At 37.7% G+C, this 18,113-nt stretch overlaps 1 protein-coding gene across 8 annotated transcripts in view; it reads left to right on the top strand.

Annotated features, from left to right (window-relative positions):
- Positions 1-18,113, top strand: part of LOC110260703 (tetraspanin-8) — a 286,588-nt gene that overhangs the window by 184,063 nt on the left and 84,412 nt on the right. For 5 of the 8 annotated variants that reach the window (XR_014803641.1, XR_014803640.1, XR_014803639.1 and 2 more), the window contains 2 exons: positions 11,386-11,435; positions 13,314-13,420. The gene's annotated coding sequence lies outside the window, so the exon portion shown is untranslated. The remainder of the gene's footprint in view (positions 1-11,385; positions 11,436-13,313; positions 13,421-18,113) is intronic. The other 3 variants (XR_014803643.1, XR_014803642.1, XM_084956364.1) reach the window with 1 other exon arrangement.

Genomic DNA, 18,113 nt, shown 5'->3' with positions numbered 1-18,113 from the left:
GGTGTTTATATATTTTAGATATTGACCCATGTCAGTCACATCATTTGCAAATATTTTCTCCTATTCAGTAGGTTGTCTTTTTGTTTTGTTGATTATTTCCTTTCCTGTGCCAAAGCTTTGAGTTCAATTAGGTCCCATTTGTTTATTTTTTGCTTTTGTTTCCTTTGCCTTAGGAGAGAGATCCAAAAAACTGTAAAGTCTTCTGTCAAAGAGTGCACTGCCTATGCTTTCTTCCAAGAGTTTTAAAGTTTCTGGTCTATTACATTTAGGTCTTTAATCCATCTTGAGTTTATTTTCATATATGGTGTGAGAAAATATTTTAATTTCATTTTTTTTTACATGTAGCTGTCCAGTTTTCCCAGGACCTCTTATTGAAGAGATTAGCTTTTCTCCATTGTATATTTTTGCCTCCCTTTCCATAGATTAATTAACTGTAAGTTCATGGGTTTATTTCTGGGCTCTCTATTCCATTCATCGAAGTGTATGTTTTTGTGCTAGTGTGCTAGTAGCATACTGTCTTGATTACTGTAGCTTCATAGTATAGTGTGAAACCAGAGAGTGTGATATATCCAATTTTTTTTCTTCTCAAAATTGTTTCAGCAATTTGAAATCTTTTGAGGTTTCATATAAATTTTGGGATTATTTTCTATAGTTCCTTGAAAAATGTACTGAGTGTTTTGATAAGGATTGCAGTAAATTTGTAGATTTCTTTAAAGAGTTTGGGCATTTTAACAATGCTAATTCTTCCAATCTGTGAACATGTTATATCTTTCCATTTCTTTGTATCATCTTCAATTTCCTTCATCAGTGTCTTATAGTTTTCAGAATAGGTCTTTTCACCTCCTTAGTTAAGTTTATTCCTAGGTTTTTTTTGTTTTTGTTTTTGTTTTTTGCTTTTTAGAGCTGCACTCGCAGCATGTGGAGGTTCCCAGGCTAGGGGTCTAATCAGAGCTACAGCTGCTGGCCTACGCCACAGCCACAGCAACACAGGATCTGAGCCGCATCTGCAACCTACACCATAACTCAGGGCACCACCAGATCCTTGACCCACTGAGTGAGGCCAGGGATTGAACCAGCAACCTCATGGTTCCTAGTTGGAGATTTGTTTCTGCTGTGCCATGATGGGAACTTCAGTATTTTGTTCTTTTTGATGTGAATTTAAATGAGATTTTTTTTCTTGCTTTCTCTTTCTGATCATTTATCATTAGTTGATAGAAAAGCAACATATTTCTATGTGTTAATCTTATATTCAGTAATTTTAATGAATTCATTTATTAGTGCTAATAGTTTTTGTATAGAGACTATGTTTTTATATATAGTATCATGTCACCTTCATAAAGTGACAGTTTTACCTTTTTTCCCTTCTTTTTATTTCTTTTTCTTGTATGGTTGCTGTGGCCAGAACTTCCAATATTATGTTAAATAGAAGTGCCAAGAGTGGGCATTCTTGTCTTATTCCTGATTTTAGAGGAAAAACGTTTAGCTTTTCATCATTGGGTATAATGTTAGCTGTGGTTGTGTTATAAATTGCCTTTATTATGTAGAAATATATACCTTCTCTGCCAAGTTTGATGAGAGTTTGATCATGAATAAATATTGAATTTTGTCAAGTGCTTTTTCTGCATCTATTGATATAATCATGTAATTTTACCCTTTGTTAATATGGTATATCAATTTGCAAATATTAAACCATCTTTGCATCTCCCATGCAAAGAATAAATCCCACCTGATCATAATGTATGATTCTTTTTGTATATTGTTGAACTTTGCTAATGTTTTGTTAAGAATTTTTGCATCTGTATTCATCAGAGACATTGACCTGTAATTTTCTTTTTTTGTAGTGTCTTTGTCTGGTTTTGGTATCGGGGTAATGGTGGCCTTGTAGAGTGTATCTGGGAGTATTTCCTCCTCTTCAATTTTTTTGGAATAGTTTGAGAAGCATAGATATTAGCTCTTCTTTATAGGTTGGGTAGAATTTCCCTGTGACTCTCTCTGGTCCTGGACTTTTGTTTGTTGAGAGTTTTTTGATTATTGATTCAATTTCAATGCTAGAGACCACTCTGTTTAGATTATCTACTTCTTCCTGATTTAAGTTCGAAAGATTGTGTATTTTTAGAAATCTGTTTCTTCTAGGTTGCCCAGTTTTTTGGCTTAGTATTCTCTTATGATTTTTTTTGTAACTTTGTGATATCAGTTGTAATTTCTCTTTTGATTTCTTTTGTCTATTTGAGTCCTTTTTTTTTTCTTTATGAGGTTGGCCAAAGGTATATAAATTTTTGTTTACTCCTTAAAGAAACAGATCTTGGTTTAATTGATCTTGTCTATTATTTGTTTGATTTTTTTTGTCTCTATTTTATTTATTTCCACTTTGATCTTTTTTATTTCCTTCCTTCTGCTGACTTTCTGAAAGGGTAGTGTGTATTCTGGATTGTAGACTGTGGACTTGATGGTGAAGATGAGAATGGGCTGTTTCTCTCTCGGGGATCACTGATGTCAGTATGTTTAGGTCTTTTCCCTTAGGCTGGTTACAGTCTCTGGAGAAGATTCTTTTAGTCTCCTGCCTGGAAGGTATAATTCCAGCTGCAACTTTTCTGGGGGCAGAGTTGGGGAAGAGGGCTGAAGGTTTCAATATTTGTGATTAAAATGTCCTTTAAATCACAACCCCCACTCCCTTGGAATTCAGTATGGTACACCAATGCATCTGTTGGTATTTTCTAGTGCAAGAAATTTTTCACTCTATGTGGATTTTAAATTTCTAGTCCTTCCTAATGGGTGAAGTCTTATCTGCTGGAGAGGGCTGCCGTATTAGAGTCTGTTCTGTACAAATGCTCAAATGATTCTTCTCTTTTTAATCCAATCTTCACTCAGCCTTCCAGCAGGATCAGAATCTGTTGCTACTACTTCCAGGTAGGGATCTGTGAAGTGCATTGGTTGGCTCCTTAGCTCTCCTCACTGTTGGTTTAAGATTCTCCCTTCTTGACATCATAATCATCTACCACTCATCCATGTTTTCCAGATGGCAAAATTTTTCTTATGCCTCCTTGCCTGTTGGCTTTATCTTCACAGGTTAATGGATTTCAAAATCTCTTTACTATTATCTCTATTGATTCAAAAGAAAACAAGAGTACATGCATATTTTCAATCTGCTACCTTTAACCAGGTATTCTCATTCACTTTTCAAGTAATTTTCCCAACCACATTTTCCCCTACTGAAGCCTCTCCAGCAAGGGAACTAATGACTCAGCCTCAGAGGACTTGTCTTATAAGTGGCATTTGAAATGAATCATTTTAAAATCCTTTAAACCATATTAACTCTCTCTCTCTCTCTCTCATCCCTGACTTCTCCTCATTCCCAGTCCCTTTATGGGATCCTCCTCTTAGTCTGTACTTTTAATGTTAGACTATCCTTAACATTAATATTCTCTTTTGACCTTTCTGCCTTTTCTCTTTTGACCTTTCTGCCTACCCTGGGTCATTTTATTCCCTATCATGGTTTCAGCTACCCCCTTATTGTGAAAGATTCATGAATTTCTATCACCACTTAAACCTTTCTCCTGAGCTCTAGTCCTTGATATCCAACTTTCTTCTGGTTTTTTAACCTCAACTCATCTTTTCTCCAAATTTCTTTCTTCTTACCTTTCTTCTACCTCACATCCCTTAGTAACTTAAAATAGAAACTTTGTTAAAAGTCATCTTAAAATCGTTGGTCTCTAACAGCCCTTTGTCTGATTTATGTCAATTCCATTTCATTTACATCATTTTTGCGCATGTGTGTGCTCATGCTTGCACATTCCTCCTTCACTTCTCCAGTATTGCAACCTTAGTTAGGTCTTATATTTTTTTCTTGCTGTATTCCCATAGTTTCCTAATGCTTAATCCTAGTCTGTAATTCATTTTCCATATTGCCTTCAAAAGAATAAATGGCGTAGTTCTTTCTAAAAAGCATCATAATGGATCATGACTTTCAGCTCTTTGTCTTTTAAACTCTGTCATTCTCTATTCACTCTAGATTAAGTCAGGCAGGTTTAGTTTGGCCTAAGAGGCTCTCCATGATCTGATCTCTTCCTAGCAACACAGATCTTCAAACATTGGCTCATGTGACTCAAATCCTCTGCCTGAACCCACAGATGCACTCCACTCATCTTTCAAAATTCAGCTCAGCTCACCTGTCTTTCCAGTATTCCACCCAAGGTAGGATTAGGTGCTCTCACCTTTGTGGATTGGATAGAATTGGAGTATAGGCTCTGGAATCATACTTAGGCCTTACTCTGACTATTACTTATGATCTGTGACATTTTGGATACATTTATTTTATTCCTCTGTGCCTCAATCTTTTCATCTGTAAATGGGGTAGTAATTATATCTACCACCTGAGGTTATGAGGTTTGAAAGGAAATACTCATAAAAGCACTTAGAATAATCCAGGAACATAAGCACTTATGGAAGTTTACTCATTATGTCTGTCTCCATGGTGTTCTTTATAATCCTTTAGTGTAACCCCTCTGGCATTTTTTGCCCTCAGTTGTTTGCACATATGTCTCTCTGTGACAGTTTAAGGTTTTTGAGGACAGGAACTGTGCATAATTCACTTCTGGGTCCCTAGAGATTAGCATTCTGTCAGGCATACAGGAATGTTTCCATATACATTAGAGGTTGAATGAGTATAGGAATGACAAACAGTGGAAAACATATGTACCATTTGCACTGTAGGGGAAAATTTGTGCTTCAATGGAAATCTCTGCTTTGGTTACAGCATTTCATTCTGGGTTATCCAATTTTGATTTTATGATGGCTCTGGGCCTTTTATTGCCTTTGAGTTATTTTACAATTCTGTAAACTGTAGATAATTGATAGCAATGAATAATAGTTCTTGCTTTGGGCACATAAATAAATTCAGCACAGTAGAGATTCAATTGATTTTGGTCTCTCACTCTGGAAGTAGCTAACTTTGCCTCCATTTGCACACTCATTTCAATACTTTTGACCTACATATTATCTTTGGAGTCTGCATTAAGCTGCTTATAACCTCTTAATTTTAATTAAAAAAATTTTTTTCTGTTGCCACACCTGCACCATATGGAAGTTCCCAGGCCAGGGATTGACCCCACACCTTCACAGTGACCCTCAGCTGCTGCAGTCAGATTCTTAGTCCACTGTGCCACAGCAGAAACTCCTGCTAATAATCTCTTATCGACTCCTTCATTAGTGATGAATTAAATAAAATCTTCAATACATGCTCATTTGATATCCACATGAGCATGATGACTTTATCTTTTTTTTTTTTTTTTTTAATCCTTTGACAGTACCCAGAAGTTGTCCTGAATGATTGTCTTTTCACATGATGACCTTGGATATTTTAAAATATTTTATGAGATAGTCTGCATAAGACACATTCTGGAGATAATCTGAAACCACCCTTCCTATGGAACATGAAGATTAATTCAAGATTAATAAAACACATTAGTAATATAGGGCTAAGTTGAAAACCTTTTGTCTAATTGATCTCTGTGCTAAAACTTGCAAAACTTTTCTGATAATTTATCTCCTCCCATAAGGCAGAGAACAAAGACAGTTTTTTAAAGTATGTGAGTATCATTTGGGGCCCTTATGGGGCTCTGGGCATATGAAATCAGAGAGGGCTTGGGAATAGTCTTGAGGATTATAGAAAGGAAGATTTGGCAGAATAATGAAGGAAGGAAAATTACATCTTGCATCCTCTTTAAGTCTTTATCAAATTATAACTATTATAAAAATCTCTTAACTATAAAAAGAGTCCACCTTAATTGGAGCAGTTAACTTCTGGGAAATGACTAAGTATAAAATATAAAAAGCTACTAAAGGAAAGCAAGTCCGTTTAAGAGTAGCTGCATAGAGAGCCTAATTTGGACTAACTGAAGAAAAGAATCTCTCTCAGTTAGTTTCATACCCTATTCGTGGCAAACTTTGACAAGAAATATAAGTTTATGAAGGTCAAGTGTTACAGACTAAGACCTTACCTTGTCTTGCTTTTATGAAAAAATCCAACAACTCCTTTGTAATCAACACGTGATTTGTATGCAAATGTATGTGATTAAAAATGCTCAGAAACAACAGGCTTCCTTAATTAAATTAAACATTCTGCTTCCTTACATTTTGATTACATTATTCATTTGCTTCACAGAACAAATGTAAAGTCCCTAATTACCAGCATATGAATTAGTGAGGTTTTGTCATAATACTGCAATCCAGAAAAATACTAATCAAGGAAAGGAGAAAGGATGCTGAATTTCACTTGAGAGTTTCTCTATGCTTTGTAAAATTTTCTTTTTCCTTCTTATTTAAAATTTAACTGCTGATGCTTATTATTTGAGTGTCTGTTAGAGTTTGGAAGATTACTCAGTATTCTGTAGGCTTTTATAGACTGGCTACCAAATGTGTAACTTCAATAGCCGTAGCAATTAGAAGAATGATAATTTGGTGAGAATTTACAGAAAGTGGTCCTGTGCCAAGCACTTTCTGTGTAAACTCTCCCAAGAACATCCATCTTGTGAAAGAAATAAAACATCTTTCCTCTTCCTGAATAATTATTTTTCACACCCTTTGTATGTCTGACTCCTTATTTTTCATATCAACTAAAACATCACCACCTAAGAGGTACCTTCAAAGTAGGTTCTTACTATCATTGATATTCTCAACACCTTGTCCTTTTCCTTCATAACGCTCATCGTAATTTGTAAGTTGAAATTTATTTGTTGGTTTATTTGCATTGTGTCTATGCCTTGCTAGATTGCAAACTCTACCAGGGCTGAGACTATAATTTGCTCTATTGACTGTCATATCCCTGGGATCTAGCACTTTACAGGCACTTAAAAATATTTGTTGAGTAGAAAGAAAGACAAAGTTCTCTGAGTTGGCGAGGAGCAGATTCTTACTTTCAAACTCAGGACTCTGTGAAGGCAAAGCCCATACATTTGCCAAGAGCCTGGGGCTTGTATCACCTTCCCTTCAGGTTCATCATGGGCTCCATTTTTTGCCCCTTTACCTTGCAGTCTCTCTGATGGAGCCTTCTTGTCTTCCCTGCAAGCTGCGCTGCTTTAGACATTCCTGTTTCTGGAAAAAAGTTGTGAACTTTTCATTCTTGAAAACATTGTGTTATTCTGATGTCAGTGGACACTGTTTCCAACCTGCTATCTGTTAGCTTAATTGGAACCTGCCCTCCTCTTGGGAGGGCTGAGTTGTGCAAAGTGATTTCCTGATGAGCAATGGTAACACGAAAGCACTCAGACCGTGTCAGAGAGTTAGGAAGGTTGGTGAGGATTTTAGTTAAGAGATAAAAAGAATAAAAAGAGGAATGTTGACAAGTCAGAATGCAGTTTTTGGTTTTGCTTTGCTACTCTCACATTAGGTTAAATATTACAGCAGGTTTAATAAAAAGGAGCACTGTTTTTTGTGACAAAATCACCAGGAAGTCTAAAAAATATTTCTAATTATTGGTGATGGTGAGAAAAAGTTGGTGAGTTGGGAAACAGTTGTACCATTGATAAAAGAAGATAGTTTTTCAAAATCATATCCTTTTCTTTCGATATAAATTACTTTGGGAAAAACAAAAATCATGTTTATTTATTCTTTCATTCATGCAGTATTCACCAGACACAGATCATAGTATGAGAGACAAGAAGTAGAAGAATTATAAACCTTGGTTGCTTGCATGGTAGTAGAAAGAAAATACAAATAGGCAACTAACTCTAATAGAGAATACTTAAATTGAGTTATGGAGATGCTATAAGAGATGAGGAGAAGGAAGAGACCTATTAAAAAAATACCTAATGTGGGAGGTATCATTTGAGTTAAGAGTTGAACAGATCTGATTGTCTCAATGATTGTTAATATGAGGACAGGAAGAACAAAAGAATGAAAGAGTAGATCTGGTAAAGGCAAAAAAAAGTAGACCTGGTAAAGGCAAAAAGCCTGTATTGGTTGGCATGGATGGTACATGTTGCCAAGTCTTAGGAATTAAGATTAAAAGGGGAGATTGGGAGACTGATGTTGAAGGGCCTTGAATGTTTTGCTAGAGATTTATATTTTATTTAGGAGACAGAGAACTTTTAATACTTATTCTGATTGTCCACCATGAATTGGAGAGAAGGATGATTATTTGGGGGGAAATGTCCATAGTTTTCTCACATTTCTGCATATTTTCTGAGCAGACATTGAAACTTTTGTTTCAGAAATCTTTTCAAGAATATCCTTGGAAGATAGAGATTATATCTCCCTTATGGCAGAGGGAAGAATTTAAAGGGGAAGGAATCCCTTTATAAAATTGGAGTTTCCTAACCTCAGAGTTTCTCGGTAGTACAATCTTACTGTGCACTCGGCAGCCACCTGGGCTCCTGGGCATTTCTCCCTTGGAACTCAGGGAACAAAAAGAACCAATGCAAATGAGGCACACAGAACTTGTTGTGCTGGGAATTACAGACTTTTGTCTCTGACCAGCAGTTTCGTGTCTTCTGACTGCAACTATTTTGTTGTTGTTGTTATTTCCCCAATACAATTTTTCTTTCTACTGTACAGCATAGTGACCCAGTTACACATACACGTATATATGTATTTATATAATATATAATATATATATTTTTTCTCCCATTATCATGCTCCATCATAAGTGATTAGACATAGTTCTCAGGATCTCATTGCTAATCCATTCCAAAAGCAATAGTTTTAAACTGCGGCAGGCTAATTCGTTAGTTTGAAATAGGGTAAAATCTCAGAGCCTTCACAGTTCTTAACAGACTGAAATCTTAAAGTTCCAGGAGACAGTTAATGTGGTAGTTTAACAATGTATGGTATGGTGTTCACAGTGGACATAAGGTTAGAAGTGTTCAGAGATGGAATTAACAAAATGTGACTGAGATCAAACTTCTGGGGAGGCCCCTCTGAAGTTGAGCACTGGACAGGCAAACCAACCCCTTCCCTCCCTTGGGGGAAGCTGGGAGCCAGTAGGTCTCTTTCTGAACATATGACACCACACCAGGGGAACGGACTCCAGCAAGAGAGTGTCCTGAATCTCTTTATTGACTTCAATAAATCTATTTTCATGGTCACCCAGTGTTTAGGAGCCTTGCACTTAGTTTCTAGATTCCTCAAAAAGGGAATTGTTTGTGAACAACTGCTTATTTGGTGTGTGTGGGAGGCGGGGGCAGAAGGATGTCCAGGGCCTCCCACTCCTAGTTGCAGATGTCACTAACACCGTCACATTCTGTGTGGCTGGGGGTAAGGGCTTTAACATGTGCATTTGGGAGGCACAATTCAGCCCATAAAACTTGCGTAAACTTCCAATAAGGCATGAATGCACTCCATTCTTTGTTCCCTGGCTTAAACTCTCTACAGTATCTGACCTGAGGAATTTCCTCTGATCTCACCCCAAACCCTGCTCCCCAAAGCTCTACACACCAGCCTTTTTCCCTCCAACATGCTAAGTTTGTGCCCACCTTAGGACCTTTGTACTCTCTGCTAACTTTGTCTGGAATTCTATTACTTAGCTCTTAGTAAGTGGCTTCTGCCTTCTTATCATACACGACTCAGCTTATTTGTTTCTTTACAGTGTATTAGTTTTTAATTAATAATAACAACAGATATCACTTGAGAGCTTACTTTGCATGAGGCATTATGCTAAATACTTATATGCCCAATTTAATAGAAACAACATGCATTGTGGTTAAAGATACATCGTTTGGAGCTAGACCACCTGGGTTCACATTCAGGCTTTACCACGTACTGTGGTTCCTTGGGAAAGTTATTTAACTTTTCTCTGCCTCAGTTTTTAACCCCCTACAGAGGCCATTTATTTTTATCCCAAGCAATTTCAACCCACTGAAAGTTAGAGGAACAATGTCAAGAATCTCCATATATCCTTGCCCAGAGGCCCCATCCACATTTGTTAATTTGGCCAGTAACATCTATTCTGTCTCAAAGGATATGATTCAGGGTCATGCATTTCACCAAGTAGCCTCTTTGAGGAGGGAATAATTCCCCAGTCTTTCCCTAATTTTCATGACCTTAACATTTTAAGTGTTTTAAGCCAGTTATTTTGTAGAATCCCCTTGATTTGGACTTGTTTGGGGTTTCCTTATGATTTGATCCAGATGCAGGACTCAGTTTAAATGTCACCTCCTCAGAGTTCCATCTAATGTTAAGTACACAGTTCCCTTGGTTACTTTGTAGCAAAGGATCCTGCCATTTTTCTCTTCCTGGTGTTTTCTTGCATATTTATTTGTATATTTCTTTGTTGGCTACCCCAAGTTGGTGGAATATAAGGTCCATAAGAGCAGCTTTATTTTTCCTTTGCAGTGCTGTGTCTCAGCCTATAAGGGGGTCATAATTTGCCAGTCAGTGTGCTAGGCAGTAGGAATGTAATGGTCAACATAACAGATGCTCTTTGTTATTATTAAAAAATAATTTAGTATGTTCACATAACTTGCTGTTTAGTCATGCATTCAATAAATATTTACTGAACCCCTGCTATAGTCCAAGCATCAGGAATAAGTAATGAACAATATAGAAAATGCTCCTGATCTCCTGAAGCTTACATTCCAGAAACAAAACAAAACCAACCAACCAAAAAACATGTAACGCAATGAATGGAGACGATGAGCCATCTAGCTCTGCAGATGAAGAGTATTCCACAGGGGACAGAGGAAATAGGAAGGTCCTGAGTTGGGAGTACACTTGGCAAGTCCAAGGACCAGCGCGGAGTCTACTGCGGCTGGAGCAGTATGAGTGAGGGAGAAAGTAGGAGGAAATGAGGTCAGTGAGGCAGCCAAGGGCCCATCTTGTGTGGCTTTGGATTTCATACTAATTGTGATGGGAATCCATTAGAGGGTTCAAAGCCTGGGAGTGACATAATCTTTTAGTGCGCAGAGAATTGCTCTGTGAATTATTTCCTTCTCAGAAAGCTTTTTAGGGGATTGGCTGAGACTCAGTGATTCTTAAGAAACTTGATATTTCTGGCTGATACTTCTTATACATCAGGCCCTGTACTGGTAGCTAGAAATCTGGGAATGTGTTCCCAGATTTACATATTCCTTTTTGAGAGGCCTTGGCTAGGCTGATCTTTTGGCTTAAGAGTACCTCTTCACACTCATCTATTCAAGGAAGCATGAAGAGTGAAGAGGAAAGAGAGCAGAGCACTTACAGGAATCCTCTGGCTCTGGGAAGCTTCAAGTATGAACATGGTATAAATAAATTAGTATGCAGAAAAAGTGGGGGGTCCATTCTACCATTAAGAAAAACTAGTAAGTCTTCCTTTGGAATATTTTCTGAAGGTTTAATAATTAGTGTAGGCAAGAATTAGAGATCAGTGTGACTGTGTAAAAGCAAAACAAGCCCTTGATTTTGTTTCACCCACAGGCACTTGAATGACACCCCCTCCCCCGCTGGCAAGAGGAGCCTATTTTAAGGTATTTTGACTTCCTCACATGGTTACACTATGGATGAAGCATTTCCTGAATCAATCAGGTTGTTAATAAGAGAATTACTGAGAAGTTCAGGGAGGGACACCTTAATGCCTGAGTATAAGAGAAAAGGAGCTGGAAGAGAATTCTAGGAGAAATGGTGTATTCCATGCCTAGTTTCGGGAAGGATGGCATTAGGTTACTATATCCTTAAAGATTGCATCAGGTTAGTGTACTTTCATGTGATATGGATTGAGATTAGGGTGATCCATTCATATGGGATGACAGAGAGGAAAATGCAGCCAGGCCTTCTTGTTTCAGGAAAGATGGTCTAGGTGTTAGGCCATAGGCTTCCTGGGGTATCTTTCTTTTGTCTTCTCACATTAAGAGAAGTCTCCCAAGTGCTCAAGGAAAATCTAAATAGGACTCAATGGTTTTAAAAAAATTCAGACCAGAGTCTGACTTCTTTTCTACCTGAGCTTATTTGGGATACATTTCGTTGCTTCTTAGAAAGGTGTGAAATGGAGGTTTGGGATTTCCTGACCAGTGACCATAGTGATTTCCCGATACTTTATTTTCTTCTGGCATGCAATTCATTCCCGCTGTGTGAGGTCGAATAAACCTTTCTAATTTAGAATTAGTCACTGTGAGATCCTAATTGGCATTATGAGTAAAATGTCTGTGTTTATTTCTTACTAGTTATGGGAGGAGCCTGTGTTAAATTCTGTGTCACATTTTCTTGGCTCCTTAAGTTTGAGAATCTGATGTCTGATACAAGCATTACACATCCCAAGTCTTTTTTTCTTTTTCTTTTAAAATTCTGTGTTGGTGGCCTCCACCAACACTTCCCTGCCTCTTAATCACTGTTACCCCAGAGCCTAATCATACTGGCTGCTAATGTGTACCTTGTGAACTGACCAAACAAAGGCCGATTCAGAAAGAACTCATGGAAAAGCAGGTTGGCATTTAAACTTTACACTTAAAAAGCAAACAACCAGCCAAGTCTTTAGCACAAAAATGGAATATCCAGTGATCCTGGCTGGTGATTACAAAGCTCTGTTTTGTATCGTTCATTCTCTTGTTGAGTATCGTTGTCAGTACAAGGGCACACATCCCAATTTGGAGAGAAGGAAAATAAGACTGACCTCTGAGAAATCAACTAGTAGAACCTCTATAGCAATGGACCAAGAATGCAGTCATGCATACGGTGAAGAATTTTAGAAACATCTAAAATGCAATGAAAATGCCATCTTGGAAGCAGGACTAAATTATAGTTACAGTTTGGTAAAAGGATTCTTAGTCCATTTTGATATCCCCTTTTCTAGAGATAGACTGATCACAAAAGCGGGCATGGAATGAAGAGAGGACAGGGAAAACAGCCCGAAGGAGGAAGAATGTGGTGGAGTGTCACAGCAACATTGAGGGAGAAAGTGTCCTCTGGAGCCTTTAGCTTTTGGATCAGTGGGATGGTTCTAGACCTACCATCAGTCTGTCAGATCTTGGCAGATCTCTGACTCCTTTGCTGAATTTATCACCCCTTCCCCCCACCAAAAGACCATCCATGTGTACACTAACATCTGTGCTGCTTTCTGACAGGAAGAGGATTTTCCTTATTTTTGTTATTATTTTTTAAACTTTTTTTTTTTTTTACTGAGGTATAGTTGATGTACAATATTATATGTTTCAGAAGTACAGTATAGTGATTCACAATTTTTAAAAGTTATTTTCCATTGTAAACTACTGGCTATATTCCTTGTGCTTCAGGATTACATATAACAGTTTGCACCTCTTACTCCCCTACCCCTATATTGTTCTCCTCCCTTCCCTCTCCCCACTGGTAACCATTAGTTTGTTCTCTGTACCTGTGACTCTCTTTCTTTATAGGAGAGGATTTTCTGATCAGCCTTCCTCTTGTGGTAGATGGCTTGATGAGTGCATTTCTCAAGATAAACTGAGAAGGTGACACTCTGGCTCTTGTGAGATAATTTAAGGTGAGTCTGTTCTAAGAACAGATCCTTTGAGGAAAGACCGGCAGAGGTGAGTTTTGGGGCTGTCAAGCCAAGGACCTGACCCTGGAAGCCCCCCAAGCAGCTGGCCTCTTTCTTCCCTTGCTGTAATTGTTGCAAGTATAAAAGGGGTATCAATACTGCAGTGAAGCCTAATAAGAATTTATGGGTATCTCTAATCCATCATCGTCAGAAAACATTTTGAATCACTGTACCATTTTGCCTCAGTCCTTACTTATAAACACTTAACAACAGATTTAGGTGGTCAAAGTCTATTTTCTTATACACACTTTCTTCCTTATTGGACTTTTTTGGTTATTAACTTTTCATCCAGGTGCAAGTCATGAATGTTTCAAAATAAAAATCTCTGTAAAAGAGGAAGAATATTGGGTACCCATGCTCCATAAACACTGTATTGCTACTTCACAATGACAGTTCCAAGCCACACTTGATTTTTGAGCTGAAATTAATACTGCAAGTAGATATGGTGGTTTCAAAATGTCCCACAGAGGATAAGAAGGATCATTCTCATACCAGATGCTTCCCATTCCCAGTAGGAATACACAGAGGTTTTTATGAGCCAGGCTCCATCAGCACACAGGATAGGAAGCGTAGAGCATTGTGTTCACATGAAAGCATAAGAGGAATGTTGGTCTCAGGAATGCTGGAAGTGAACTGGCGAACAAGAGCCAAGCTTCTGCTCCTGTAAAAAGGATCGTAAAACTCATAAGTGAGCGACCTCAATTTTACAAAAAAAAAAAAAAAAAAAAAAAAAAAAAAGAAAGAAAAGAAAAGAAAAAGGAAAAAAGGTTTTTCAAACTGAGAAATGCTGAAGAGTACCAGAACATTCTCTTCACTCTGTTTAGAATGCACGACCTCATGACCTCATGCACCCATACCAGAGTAGAGTCATAAGGAAGAGAAACTATCATTTTTCTTGCTACTGCTACTAGCCTTTGAGAAAATGAATATTCACAATGCCAATAAAAAACCCCTACAGTATAGAGTCTTAGAAATAATGGGGGAATATATAAGTTGCAAGAGAATGTAATCTTCTCTCTAAAAGGCACAGTTTGGTTTTTTAGTACCTATTCCACTAACAAATGTATTGGGTAACTAGATTTTTGAAGCACAAATAGAAAGAGAAAGGTATCTTCCTCTTTGGAATGTAAACTTCAAAAGATCAGAAGCAGTTCTGTGTTGTTCACTGCCACAGGCCCAGGGCTCAGAATATAGTAGGTGCTCAGTAAGTATTTGTTGAAAGAATGACTATATAGCAAGTTATCTGAAGACACTAACTTATTTTTTTTAATAATAACAAAGAATGTCTGTTTGTGTTCACATTACAATGGGAGGAAAAAAAAATAATGGGAGGATAACTTCTTTTTTAACCCTCAACCCTCCACTGTTAAATGTTATATGACAGTTTATCAAGCTCTACCACTGACTCATCTTAAAATCATATTACATAACTCAAGAGTTACAAGGACACAGACTAATGATCTGATCATCATGAGACTTCATTTCTACATAGATTTCCGCTACTAACCGGTTTTGTGATCTTGGGCTACTCACTTGAGTTCAGGATTACCTCTTCTGATGTATAAAATGTGAGAGTTTGTGTAGATCAGTGTTTCTATAAGTAAGTGCTGTAGCACTGATCCAAAATATGTTCTGGGATCACACTGATATGGAAATTGCTATACGTTTTGTTACCTCCTTGAATATTAGCAAGTTAAGGTGCTGACAAGTCCTGAAGTAAAGGAACTATTTTTCCTTGCCTGATAACTGACTCTTATTGTGTGGAGAGGAAACATGTTGGTAATTCCCTAGAAATCCATGAGGGAGTCCCTAGTTGAAATTTCTAGGAATCGCAACTCTAATTGTAACATCCCTTTATCTCCAATGCCAATTGCTGTGAGTATAGAGATAAGTCAATCAGAATCTTGGCCTTTTATGTATAAACAATCAAATAGGGTGAAAAAAAAATCAGTGTTGTAAAGGATGGGAAATTTAGACTAAAGCTTTGTTCAAAATACAGTGAGCACAAGGATTAAGAAACAAGTAAGTCTGCCCACCCCTGGAGTAGGGGCAGTGGATGACAAGGGGAGGTGCACAGGTGAAATGCCATTTGATGGTTGCAATAATGCACCAAGTAGAAAAGTTGGGAAACGATAGTCCAGGCTGAAGGAACAACATGGCACAAGCATAAAATTTTAGGTATATTTTAGGCTTGTGAAATAATTTTGTGGTTTTGGAGTCTAAGAGTAGAGGCTACCTAGGGGGAGAGGATCAGGAAAAAGTTCTGGGAGATGATGGAGGCCTGTTTGCTATGTGCTTTAAGTGCTGTTCTTTGGAGTCTGAAATTTATCCTGTATGTAACAGGAAACCACCCTTAGTTTTTGTTTTTGTTTTTGTTTTTGGTGGCGGTGGGGTTTTTTTTAGGGCCACACCTGTGACATATGGAAGTTCCCAAGCTAGGGGTCGAATAGGAGCTCTAGCTGTTGCAGGACTTACATACAGAGAGATGGGACACTGAAGCTTATTTCCAGGAAGAAGTGTTTATTAGTGCAGGCACTGGCTTGGTGGATTCATATCCAGAAGCCAACCCCGAACACAGTGAGGCGCTGTCTTATATACCCTCGTTATTTTTTTCTTTTACACTTTGGTCCCTTTGTCCCCCTTATAAGGTGACATACATTCTGTAAATTCTGGTTGTGTGGTCAGTGCTACATACACAGTTGCATATGGATACAGATTATGTCATACTGCCACAAAGTTGTGCATGTGTGCACAGATGCCAGTTGTGCAGGTTGCCTTCCCTTTGTTCTGGGAGAGCCCCTTCCCTCCTACATAGCCGCTGGCCTACACCACAGCCACAGCATCGACAAATCTGAGCCACATCTGTGGCCTACACCATAGCTCATGGCAATGCAGGATCCTTAACCTACTGAGCAAGGCCAGGGATCAAACCCACATCCTCATGAATAGTAGTTGAATTCTTAATCTGCTGAGCCACAGTGGGAACTCCCAGACTGGGTTTTAATCAGGGGAATTATCTGATCAATAAGTATTTTATAAAGAGAATTATGGAAAGAAAAAGAAAATTCTGGAGTGCTAAGACAAGAAGAGGAAGAGACAGGAAAACTAATTGTGATTCTATTGATATGATAAAAAGCTGAATAATGACAGTGGCAAAAGGATGAGATAGAAGAGACAAGTTTGAAGGAATTTTAGGAGCTCAGCCTATGGGAAGTGATTGGTTATGAGGCAAGGAAAAAAAGAATACAAAATACAGCATTTAACTTGGGTAAATATTTTGTGATTATAAACTTTACTGAAATAGGGCTTTAGAGGAGTGAACCGTTTCATATAGATTTTAAATTGGACTGGGGATCCTTTCACATAGAGTAATTTTCCAGTAGTAACACATCCACTGATTTTTATGTTTCAGGCTTCAGTAATAATTTAACTATACTATATTCATTTTAAGGAGATTCAGCATCTACAAAAAAGTCTATTCCAAACTGAAGTTTGGTAGGTAATTCCTGTCAATAAAACAACATTTTAATCTATGTATTTCTTTTGATCTTACTAAATGATAGGCAGTCATTTCTAAGACTATAAATCCATTTAATTTTTTAATTCAATCAAAATCTCTCATCTTTCAGCCAAGATAATCCTATATACATTAATATCTCAGTAGAAGTTTATGCAATTATTTCCATTTTTTTAGGAGGAAAAAAATACAGGGCACCAACAATTGTAGTAATTATTTAAATATTAAGCCATTATTTTAAAACTAATTATAGACTTGGTCTTAACAATAACTATTATTGCCACTATTACATTAAAATATATTATGCTTAATAGTCAGGGCATGGGATTGATTCAAAAGTATCTTTGTATATCAGTGAAAATACTCTTAACTAATCACATTTTTAAGAAGTCCATGCTCAGAACTTGCCAAAGATTTTGAAGAATTCTTTTTCCCAACAATCTTTTAAAGTATAGGATTCTTTTATTTGGGGGGAAAAGAACTCCCTTTATTTAGAGACAGGATGTGGAAACTAGCATGATCCAAACTGTTTACACAAAAGCAGTCTACACCTCCCTGATTAAGTCAGAATTTTGCCTTTACCTGCAACAGCTGCCTTCTATTAGCACTAGAAACAGATTGTACAATCTATGATCATTGAACTATGACCACCTTCTCTTTGAATTTTTTGGCCAGGGACTTCAGACACTGAGTTAGTGGAGAGGAGAGGAGTGGTTTTGTTTTTTGTTTTTTGTTTTTTGTCTTTTTGTCTTTTTGTGTTTTCTAGGGCCGCACCCATGGCATATGGAGGTTCCCAGGCTGGGGGTCTAATTGGAGCTGTAGCCACTGGCCTATGCCACAGCCACAGCAATGCGGGATCCGAGCTGCATCTGCAACCTACACCACAGCTCACGGCAACACCGGATCCCTAACCCACTGAGCAAGGCCGGGGCTGGAACCTGCAACCCCATGGTTCCTAGTCGGATTCATTAACTACTGAGCCACATCGGAACTCAGAGAGCAGTGTTGTTAAACATAATTTATCAGAGGAAGAAAAGTTCAGTGCCTGCCTTAAAAGCAAATGCAGCTATCAAAATAGCTACATGTTAGAAAATGAACAAATAGGGACAGTCAGAGAGT

This window comes from Sus scrofa, chromosome 5 (assembly GCF_054392235.1).
Source record: "Sus scrofa isolate SSC_HxYL_T2T_F1_AM1 chromosome 5, Sscrofa_HxYL_maternal_Yorkshire_Landrace_v2.0, whole genome shotgun sequence".
Classification (NCBI taxonomy): Eukaryota; Metazoa; Chordata; class Mammalia; order Artiodactyla; family Suidae; genus Sus; species Sus scrofa.
The sequence above is the reverse complement of the archived record's forward strand: the minus strand, read 5'-3'. Positions and strand labels throughout refer to the sequence as shown.